This window comes from Apus apus, chromosome Z (genome assembly GCF_020740795.1).
Source record: "Apus apus isolate bApuApu2 chromosome Z, bApuApu2.pri.cur, whole genome shotgun sequence".
Lineage (NCBI taxonomy): Eukaryota > Metazoa > Chordata > Aves > Apodiformes > Apodidae > Apus > Apus apus.
In genome coordinates, this window is record NC_067312.1 from 496,778 (window position 1) to 507,471 (window position 10,694).

Below are 10,694 nucleotides of genomic sequence, written 5' to 3' on the forward strand. Positions count from 1 at the left end.
TTCAGCTCCCTCTCCACCATCTCACTGTCCGGGGCGATGCCAAGTGGTGCTTCAGGATGTGAAAGGGGAATATAAGAGACATGGATGTGTGCAGTGTGGTTTCCTCATGCCAAGGTCTAGCTGCACATGGGCTACATGCTGGGAAGAACTGTAGACCTGGGTGCCCATCTGCTCCTGGTGAAAAGGGCCTCTGCATGCTTCCTGGGAGAACCGGCTCAAGACGGTGGTGAATAAAAGATTGGCACTAGTTTTGAATCCCACCTGTGATTGTTAATTTATTCAGTTCTCTATTAACAGTCTCCAGGCAGCTTATTTCTTATGTTAAAAATTAAGTGCTTGATTGATTATTTCCTAGAACAGTGATGAGGGTTGTTGTATGCTTAAGCTGATCCATTAGTGAGCTCTCATTACTGGATTGTGATGGGGAGAGAGGAAAGGATGGGAGATGGAAGGATGAAGGAGAACAGTGTTTTTACTTCCTTTCTTTCCTCTGGTATTTCAGTCACTAGCTTTGCCATTTTGCCTTTGAATGGAGATTTGACCCAGTACTTATATGGCACATTTATTAGTTCTCTATGGTGGTGGAAGCATTGGACCACTCTCCTTCTAGAAAGCTGGAGCAGGGCAAAAAATTGTCAAGTATCATTTAATCTGTGGTGATGGCTTTTGGCTTCTTGGCCAGATGTGATGGTGAAGAGAGCAGCTCCTCCGTACTCAGCGGGAGGGACAGTGACCCTGGGGTAAATCAGCTGGATGCTGGTTTCTCCTGAGATTTCCATGGAGAACAGTGGGCTTAGGGGAAGCTGCTCACCCCTCTGGGTGTTGGGCTCCTGGCACCTCAGTGCCCTGTGGGACCAGTCATGAGGTGACCATGGGAGGTGGCTGAGCCATGGCTGTGCTGCAGGGGAGGTGGCTGCATGGGCTGTATTTTCCCTAAACTCATCCTGAGAAGTTACAGGATGGTCTTGGCAATGAGGTCACTTTGTATTGGAAAAAAGGGGTTTCCAGTTGCAGGAGGATGAGTGTTCATTGCAGGTGAGCTGGAGTCCCTGCAGCAGCCCCTTGAAAACAAAAGCAACGTGCTGGCTGCAGGGGAGCTCCAGATTCCAAGGAAATAGCCCACCAAGGAAATATTCCAAGAGCATAAATTATATATGTATACACACAGTGTTCCAAGGAAATAGTGACACAGCCCATGGGGCACTGCTCAAGTCAGTTATTTCTAATTCACAACTTTCAAGTCCTCAAGTTCTGCCCTTGTACACGGGGCATGGGGATCCATGGAGTTGGACCAGGTCTGAAATCTGTCTTTTGTTTTCCTGCTAGATTTGTGCCAGGAAAAGGTTGTTTAATTTGCATCCATTGGCCTGGCTGAACAGCATCCTCGTTGTGACGGCCTGGAGCTGGATTGTCTGGAGATGGATCATCTCTGAGACATGCAGCTGTTATCCCCCCAGGCTTGGGGGTGCCTGGGGAGCGGCTGCCCGCTGGCTTCTGAGCCCCAGGGGATCACAAGGCCACAATGTGGGGAGAAGGTGCTCAAGGTGTCCCTGCCGTTGCTGGCCTGGGAGGAGGGGACGGTGCCTGTGATCGCGTTGCTCACGGGGCAGGAGGAAGGGCCCCGAGGGTGGCTGCGGGGGCTCATCCCTCCCAGCCCCGGAGCCGCCGGGAGGGACGCGCAGTTGGAAGCCAAACCTCGCTCTCGTTACCTTGATGTCAAGACGCATTATCCACAAAGTACTAAAGAGCGGCATTACCTCCTGCTGATTGATGGCAAGGTTTCCGGGGTCTCTCAGAAATGCACGTGGAGACACATTTACACTCCCCAGGGGCGAGGAAAGCCTGGCCCAGCGGCGGGGAGCAGCAACGCCCCGACGGAGCGGACGGCATCGCGGGAAAAGCCGCTCGGAACAGCAGCCCCTCCCGAGCAGTGCTCCCGGGCACGGGTGCTGGGGCACCTGCTGCAGGGCCGGAAAGGCTTTGAAAGACCTCGAACCGCAGAGCAGATGGATGCAGAGGAGGGGGAGAGGGATGGGTGGAACGGCGTCATCCCGGCTGGAGCGGCTGCTGGAATGGGGCTGCTGTGTGGGGATGGAGCTGCTGGGATGGGGCTGCTGTGTGGGGATGGAGCTGCTGGGATGGGGCTGCTGTGTGGGGATGGAGCTGCTGGGATGGGGCTGCTGGGATGGGGATGGGGCTGCTGGGATGGAGCTGCTGTGTGGGGATGAAGCTGCTGGGATGGGGCTGCTGTGTGGGGATGGGGCTGCTGGGATGGGGCTGCTGTGTGGGGATGAAGCTGCTGTGTGGGGATGGGGCTGCTGGGATGGGGCTGCTGTGTGGGGATGGAGCTGCTGGGATGGGGCTGCTGTGTGGGGATGGGGCTGCTGTGTGGGGATGGGGCTGCTGTGTGGGGATGGGGCTGCTGGGATGGAGCTGCTGGGATGGGGCTGCTGGGATGGGGCTGCTGTGTGGGGATGGGGTGCTGGGGATGGGGGTGCTGGGGATGGGGCTGCTGGCCAGGGACCACAGGCATGGCCAGGCTTGCACCACCAACATGCCAACAACCCAGGGCGAAGCAGAGCCTGCCCCAGGGCACCGTGGCAGGGCTGCCTGCCAGCACAGGGTTCTGCTCGGGGTGCTCAGAATTTGTGTTGGTGCTTGAGATCACTTGCTGCTGATAGTTTTGGCTGGTGGTAAATAACCTGAAGTCAGTAAACTCACTTCAATAATTATGTCAGCATAATTTAGAACAGAAGACATTAAACCGCTGTACTCTGCTTCCCTTAACAGAGCTAGAGAGAAAACAAAGGTATTAAGTCAAATTTTGGGACTATTGAGCCAGTGGGTATGGTTTAGACTAAAGGTAGCTCATGTTATCCCACTGATCCATGTCCTCTTTTCCAGCAGCACAGCAGCTGCCTCGTTGTGTTGGTCCAAGCTGCAGCTGCCAAAATAGGCACACAGGAAAGAGTATCCTTCTGTAAAACCCCTGGGAATGCTCTGGCACCAGGCACGGTGGGATCACAGTGTGCACTGGGGACAAATGGGGCTTAAATGTGCAGTAAATAATGTCTTGCTGTCCCCTGCAAACATATTTACTAATTGCAGCTACCAGGAATTTAATCAAGGTGAGGGGCTTGTCCCACTCTGGTGGGCTGTGGCCAGACCCTGGGGTGACCAGGATCACAGTTTGGGGTGATGGTGAGGGGTGCTGAGGTGCTGAGCTTGTTTCTGCCCTCAGCTTTATGGTCAGGGTGAGGTTGGGGCAGTAGTAAAGAAGCCACAAGCTGTGTAGTTACCAGCAGTCTTTGGTTAGAGTCAGGGTGTTTGTCTGCTCTTCCTCCAAAATGGATGCTCTCAGGGAAGAAAAAGGACAGCTTTAAAAAAACAAAACAAAACAAAACAAAACAAAAAGAAAAAAGGATGCTGCTGCTGCCTGACAGTGCATCCCAGGGCTTTTCCTGTCTATCTCCTGTGGCAAACTGTTGGCTTCACCACAATCCATGATATCCACAGGTCCCTTCAAACAATGCCCAGGGCATTGTTCTTCATATTCCATGTTTCATCAGCAAAATACCTCACATTGTGCAAGGCTAGTTCCTCCCCAGTTCTCCCAGCACTCCTGCCTCCCTGCCCAGTAACTGATGGAGAAGGAAAAGCTTGCCTGCAGAACACCAGGATCTGTCAGTGGATTATTGGAAACCAAGGGGGATCTCAACATGAGCCTGCTTCGCTGCACGAGATCTCTGATGGATGAAGTCAGCCTTAATCCACTGCTGCTCACCCAGGAGATGTTTGCTGCCAGCATGCTGTGAGCACTGGCCCTGCCTAGGGTCCAGCAGTGGGAGCTGGGAGCAGATAACAGGAAGGTGCTGTGAATTGTAACCCCTGGAAGGGTAGTCAGTGCTTAGCAGCAATTAGTGTCTCCCACTGGTCAAGAGCTGGACCCTGCCAGCCTGTTCAGCTCCAGGATGTGCAGGATGCTGTGGAGGAGAGAAGACAAAGTGGATTTAGGGCTGAGGGATGGAGAAAAAGCTGCTGCCTGCACAGCTGAATGAGCGAGTCCCTGGGGGGATGTTGGGAGTTTGTACAGAACAGTGGGCACCAGAATGGCCTTGGCAGCCCTTGCAGACCACCCCTGGTCCCACCGAGCAGCCAAGCCAGCACTGCAGGGCTTGTGGTTCACAGTGGCTGCCTGCTGTGATGGAGAGGACTGCTGGTCCTCTGGCTGGAGGAGCAGAGCCTTGGGAGGATTTATTGTTCACCGAGGACCCAGGAACACAAAGCAGCTTAGAAGTCAGAGGGCAGCTTCTCAGCCAAAAAGGCTGAGCTCCTCCAAAGGGCGCCTGGCAGGGCTGCAGGGGAGCTGCAGCCTCCCTGCACCCCAGCACACAGCCCAGATGTGCTGCTGCTGCAGAGAGAGAAACAGCAGGAAGGGCCCTGGGGAAAGGAGTTTTCCCTTGAATTCTGCACTGAGCAAGCAGCCAACTACCATGGGATGGCTTGGAGCTTTGACACGGGTTTGGTGTAAGTTGGCTTTTGCGTGTGAGGTGCTGGAGGGTGCAGGAGGGACCTTGGCTGCAGCTGACACTTTGCATCTTTCAAAGATGTCTGCCTGTGTGTGAAGGGCTCTGGGCTCAAACCTGGGTTTCACCTGGCTGGGTAAGGGATTGTGCACACAGTCTGTGCTCCTGGGAGTGCCAGGAAGCAAAGCCTTACAGAGAGGTTTCCTATAGCCCCCTTCCCTCCCGTGGTACCGAAGGGCCCTTGGCACCCCCAGCCCTTCCCTGCAGCCACCCTGCAGGCTGGGTCTGCTCCTGGGATCGTGGATGGGAGCCGTGATGCAGGATCCAGTGCCCCCGGCCGTCCTGTTCCTGTCATTTTTAAGGATGATCCATAATGTGTGAACACCACCTGCCAGGGGGGCCTGCTGGCATTCCTCAGGCGAGCAGCCGCGGTTCGATGGACACCTTCTGCGAGCACTTAACCCCCCAGAGTGCTCCTGAGTGCAGCAGGGAGGGAGCTGGGGGGGCCTAGGGGGGCTTCACATCCCGCAGCCCCTGGCAGACAACTCCCACAAGCACTTTTATCACCGAGTTATTAGGCCATTATGGTCTACGATTGTCTTTTACTGCCTTTGATTTCTTCTGCTGTCAGGCGTGAGGAAAGTGATGTGTAACATGATCCAAAGTGTTCTTGTTTGTTTTAATCTGCTGTTTTAATATATTATGGCTTCCTGCCATTATGCCTCTCTGAGATGTGCTCTGGAGTCACTCGCAGAGGTTTTATGCAGAAGCTGAAAGGCGTTTTTTCCAGCGGGTGCATCTTCTGGTGGGCAGAGCTACTCTTGGCTTTTTCTCCTCTGTGTGTGTGTGCACTGATGCCGATTGTTTCCACCTGCACACCGACCCAGTGATGTCCCACCCTGCTGCCTGGCACAACTGTTTTTTTTCCCTCCTGGCTGTTTTGCTAAAGCATCTCCACACCACGGATGCGAAAAAACACGTATCCGTGGCGTTGCAAAAGCTTCTGCTGTTTTCCCCCGGAAGAAAGGCTGTTGCCTGACAATGACGCTGTGTGGCAGGGTGCAGCTTTCCCTGCTCGCTGTTGTCCGGGCTTCTCCCCTTGGGAATCCCTACCAGGCTTCAACCCAGGGCTGAAACTTTGGATGACAAAAGCTGGCCATGCTGTAGGTTCAGATCCCTGCCGGCAGCGCCTCGTGGGCAGCCAGGAGGGACCTGTGTCCTGATGGCTGCAGGGGCTGTGCCCAGGATCCCCTGGCAGTGCCGAGGATGCTCCACCACTCTGCCAGGCTCCGGGGGGGACCAGCCACCCCGTGTGCCGGGTGGGTGGGTACCACCCGGGGCTGGCAGCACCCCCCACGGCTGCGGCCCAGCCTGGTGCCCACCATGGCCAGTGGCTCTGGCGTCAGTGCAGTTGGGCACTGGCAGAGCAGAGGGTGTCTCTTCGCAGGGGGATTTTCTGCAGCTGAAGCGTTTGCAGGAGCAGCCGAGCAGCCTTCGGACCGATGCAGCCCGGCTGAGCTCCTGCCACGCTCTCTGGTCATCCCTCAGCTTTTTGTCAGCTTGATGAAATGGTCCCGCTTCCTCCTTCCAGCTGTGCCCGCTGCTAAGTGCCTGGAAAATGCATTCCTGGGGGAATGATCCCACAAGTGAAATGGAAATGACCCACCGGGAGCGGCTTTAGTCTCAGTGTTGCTGCTTTTATCTTTTTGCTGTTCAAGTGGTTTTGCCCTTTCCGTGATCAGCCTCCCTCCCGGCCCTTCCCTTGCCTCAGCAGCCACCCCGGCAGCCCTCGCCCCCTCTGCTGGGCTGGCTTCCCCCCGGAGCCTGGAGCTCTGCAGGGGAGGGGGCTCGGGAAAACACACAACCCAGCCTGGGCTGCCTTGCCCTCGCTGCAGAGCTGGAGAGCCAGGGGCTGGCCCACCTGAGCAGGTGGGCACCTTCCCTGGAGCGGGGGGATAGCGGGCAGGGGGTGGCATTGCCGCTCCCACCACCCGGGGGCACCGACCAGCCGGTTGCAGCTTGGAGAGGTGCTCAGGGAGATGCTCAGCCCCGTGCCCCGTGTGCGAGCTGCGGGGGGCTCGGGGGGCTCCGCTCCCGCCCCGGCCTCGGGAGTCCCCACCGCCCCCAGCAGAGGGTGAAGGTGGCAAGGAGACTTGGGGGGGCTCTTTGACACAAAGTGCTGAAGAGGCAGCTCTGCCTTTATCTGCACCGGTGGCCACTCAGCAAAGTTAAATGAAGCAGCGTCAATTTAATTAATGGCAGAATCTGGCTGAGTGTCGGGAGAGGGATATGAAGGGAATGAGCACGAAAACCAACTCTGCTGTGATTTCATTAACCCCAAGGTTAAAGCTGGGAGCTGAGGCTAGAGCCAAGATAACCAAGCCCCCGTGCTGGGGCCTGAGAGCAAAGCTCTGCTCCGCGGTGCAGCAGCAGGCTCTGCTGAGCAGCTGGACACTAGAAAGGCACCTGGAAAAAAACAGGAACTTTTCATGGCACAAGGAAGCAAAAGCGTTGTTTTCCTCCTTTATTGAGCTTTGGCAAATAATATGTGTGTGTGGGTTTTACATCAATAGCTATAAATAAAAATCGGAAAGCAATGTAATACTTGTCATTAAGATAAAGGACATCTATTGGCACAAATCATTGAGTAAAAACCCTTTAATGATAAAATAACATTCACTCTTTAGCTACTTTATTTGTCTGAAAAACTCAGCTTACACTCAGTTCAACATATCACCTTCCACAAAGTTAAAAAATGACATAAAATGACATAATAAAATATACCTTAACTTTCATAATACAAGTACCTTGGCAAATTTTAGCAAGCTGGACCATCATCCGTTGGCCACAGTGGTGAACGTTGCCGTGGTCTCACACAGCCCTGTTGCCTCTGGGCTGAGAGCTGCAGGTAGCTCAGCGTGAGGCATCACAGCAGCTGCAGGTGGGATGAGCAGGGCCTGGCAGCTGCTGGCATGAGCTGGGTCTGCTGAAACTAACATCGAGGCTGCTTATTGCAGAAGGACATGGAAAGCTTTCCGGAAGGTTAAACACTATTACAATCATTAACTGTCTTACAAAATAAAACCTGTTTTAAAACCTTGTATCCGTTACTGTCTTTGGCAGATAAATTAGGAAAAAAAAATAAAATAGACAGACTGTATTACAAAGCTTTTGTTATCACAATCTACTATGTAAGACCAAATTAAAAGATGTTTCTTTGCACTAATGAAAGCACATCTCTAACATATCCTCAATGACAGACAATATCAACACTCGACCCATGTTACTCCAGAGGCCTCGTCAGAAGACTGTGAGGTCTGTGCTCCTGCTCCCCAGGTTGCTCCCCCACACAGAGGAGCGTGTGTGCAGCAGCTGGGCTGGCCTGGTGCCTGGGCTGCTGGAGCTCAGGGCTGCTGGAGCCCAGGGCTGACAGGTCCCCAGGGCTGCTGGAGCCCAGGGCTGGCAGGTCCCCAGGGCAGAGGACATGCTGGGGTGCTGGCAGCAGCAGGCAGCCGAGCCTGCTGGACAGGTTTGTGACACCAGGGACAAACAAATGAGGCCACAGGTAGTGAAGGGGCTGCCAGAACTGGTGCCCGTGACCCCCTGGCAGGACATGGCAGCAGGGCCTGGCAGAAGCCAGACCAGGGTCTGGCTGTGCTGCAAGACTCGTGACATGCTTGTCTGTCGCGACAGGGGAGCAGCTGAGCCTGGCTCGTCCGTGTCCTGCCGAGCAGCCCGTGGGTGGGCAGCCCGGGCAGGCCCACAGGGAGGGCCAGGGATGCTGCCAGCACCTCCAGTCCCTGCCATGAAGCCAAAGGAACTCCTGGTCCTTGGAAAAAATGCACAGTTGGCTCTGCTCTGAGCAAGATGTGTCTCTTCAACTGGCTGACGTGCCGATCCAGTCGGCCCGGGGCAGCTGGCCATACTTTTCCTCAAATAAAAATTTAATTTAATTGGAATTCAATTTGAGTCTGTGTTTCCAACACGAGAAGATGAGGCTGATCTGCAGACCAGCTCTCACCAGTGCTTGATCATGGCATGAAGCAAAACTGTGCATGTTTTCGCAGCCTACAATGGTGCCACAGCTGCTCACGGGTAACGGGCTCCATGCAGAAATAAATACCATCAAACCAAAAGGCCTATTTTCAATTGAAAAAAAAAAGAAAATAAAAGTTGCCATTAAGAACCACGATGCATCACACTGCTAAGGTTTTGCCTCATGCATTAAAATGGTAGCGCTGATTGGCAGTTGCTAATTATAATACTACACCGTCACACAGAACAATTAGCTGGTCAGACCAAGTAGCACAAATGTAGAAAATAATCTTTTTTTTTTCCTCTCTTTTTTTCTTTCTTTTTTTTTTTCTTTTTTTTCTTTTCTTTTTTTTTTTTTTTTTTCCCCGACAGAGCAAATTAACACAGATTGTTTCTTCAGCAAAATATGAAACTGTAAACTTTGGGCTCATTCTGCAACTTTTCCCCAATCCATAACAAACAAACAAAAAAAACCAACAGGAAGAAAGACTGACGTACATCGTTAAGCGCACCTTTTCCGTCTATTACAAAAGCACAACCTAAAACGTATAAAGCTTTTTCTTTTTTTTCTTCTTTTTTTTTTTTTCTTTTTTAAATCACAGTTACCAAAAAGAAACAGTGAATAATTTATTACATACGCTATAATAACATTACTCTAAACAACTATTCTCTATGAGGTATATCTGAGAAAATTCGGAAAGGGATTGCACGGTCTGCGTTGCCAACATGCCCACTTTTATATTAAAGCTTTGGAACCGTGATGAAATAGAGGAGGAGGTGGAAAAGGAGAAAGAGAAGAAGGAGGAGAAGGAGAAGGAGAAGGAGAAGGAGGAGAAGGAGGAGGAGGAGAAGGAGGAGGAGGAGAAGAGAAAGGAGGAGAAGAAGAAGGAGGAGAAGGAGAAGGAGAAGAAGGAGAAGGAGAAGAAGGAGAAGGAGAAGGGGAAGGAGAAGAAGGAGAAGGAGAAGAAGGAAGGAGAAGGAGAAAGAAGGAGAAGGAAGGAGAAGGAGAAAGAAGGAGAAGGAGAAGAGCCTTTGGTATTATTAGTTAGTTCTTTGCAGGGCTGCATTGCAAAGCACCACAGTACAAAAAGCCCACCAGGTACGATTCAGCGGCCCAGTTGAAGCTGAGGTATTCACAGGAAGAATAAAAAAAAAAAGCACAGAGAGGTCTAGACTGGCAAAATCGTTGCTTTGGTTCAAGCAAGGCACTCGTCCCGTGGTAATGTCACACTTTGCAAGTGAAGCATGAGTCTGGTAAAGAAGGCGACTGCCGCAGGGGACCCTGCCAGCTCCGGGGACTCTCTGTGCCCTCCTGCCACCGCCGGGGCGGCGGGACGGGCTCCCCCAGCACAAGGACAGATCGTCTCCTCCACGCCCAGAAGGCATCCTGAGAATTCTTATAGCTTTTTTATCGAAGGAATAGATACAGGGAGAGATACAAAAAGCACACTTGTCAAGTCCCTACTTTTTCCAGTAGAGACTTAAACCCAAAAAGAAAGACAAAATCAAAGGCAGCATTGAAGTGAGGTGGAGCTTTTGTGTTAAGCTGCGGGTAACCTGCCCGTGTGAATCCAGAGGCACTGCCCAGGCAGATCCCTGGGGAAAGGCTGGAGTGCTGCTGCTGGCTGGAGCTGCCATGCCAGGACCCCTGCCCTCCCTGCCAGCAGCTCCAGGTGCTTGGACCCAGTGGGCAGGGGCAGGATTTCCAGGCCAGCGCTGCAGCTCAGCCAGCAGCACCCACCTCCAGCCCGAGCCATGGGCCTTCTCTTCTCACCTGACCTCCTGCCAGTGGCACCTTCCTGTCATTTCTCCTGGGGAACAGGCTCTGCCAGCAGCAGGACTGGGGCAGGGGGGCTCCTAAGGAAAAGCAGAACTTGGCCAGTGGGAAGCTGTGGAAGTGGGTGGGAGGTGCAGGGCTGGGAGCAGCCGTGGCTTCCTCGGAGCTTTTGGTTCACTTGGATAACTGGGAGGAAAGAGGCTACAAGGAGCCAGTGCTTAAAGGGCAGCGCTGACTCCCCGAAGGCAACCAACCAACTTTAAGTAACCACTTAGGAACATGATACTAATGGAGCTTAATGCAGCTTTGCTTCATTGCTAACTTGAGAAAAATAATTAATTGATTTTCATATGGCA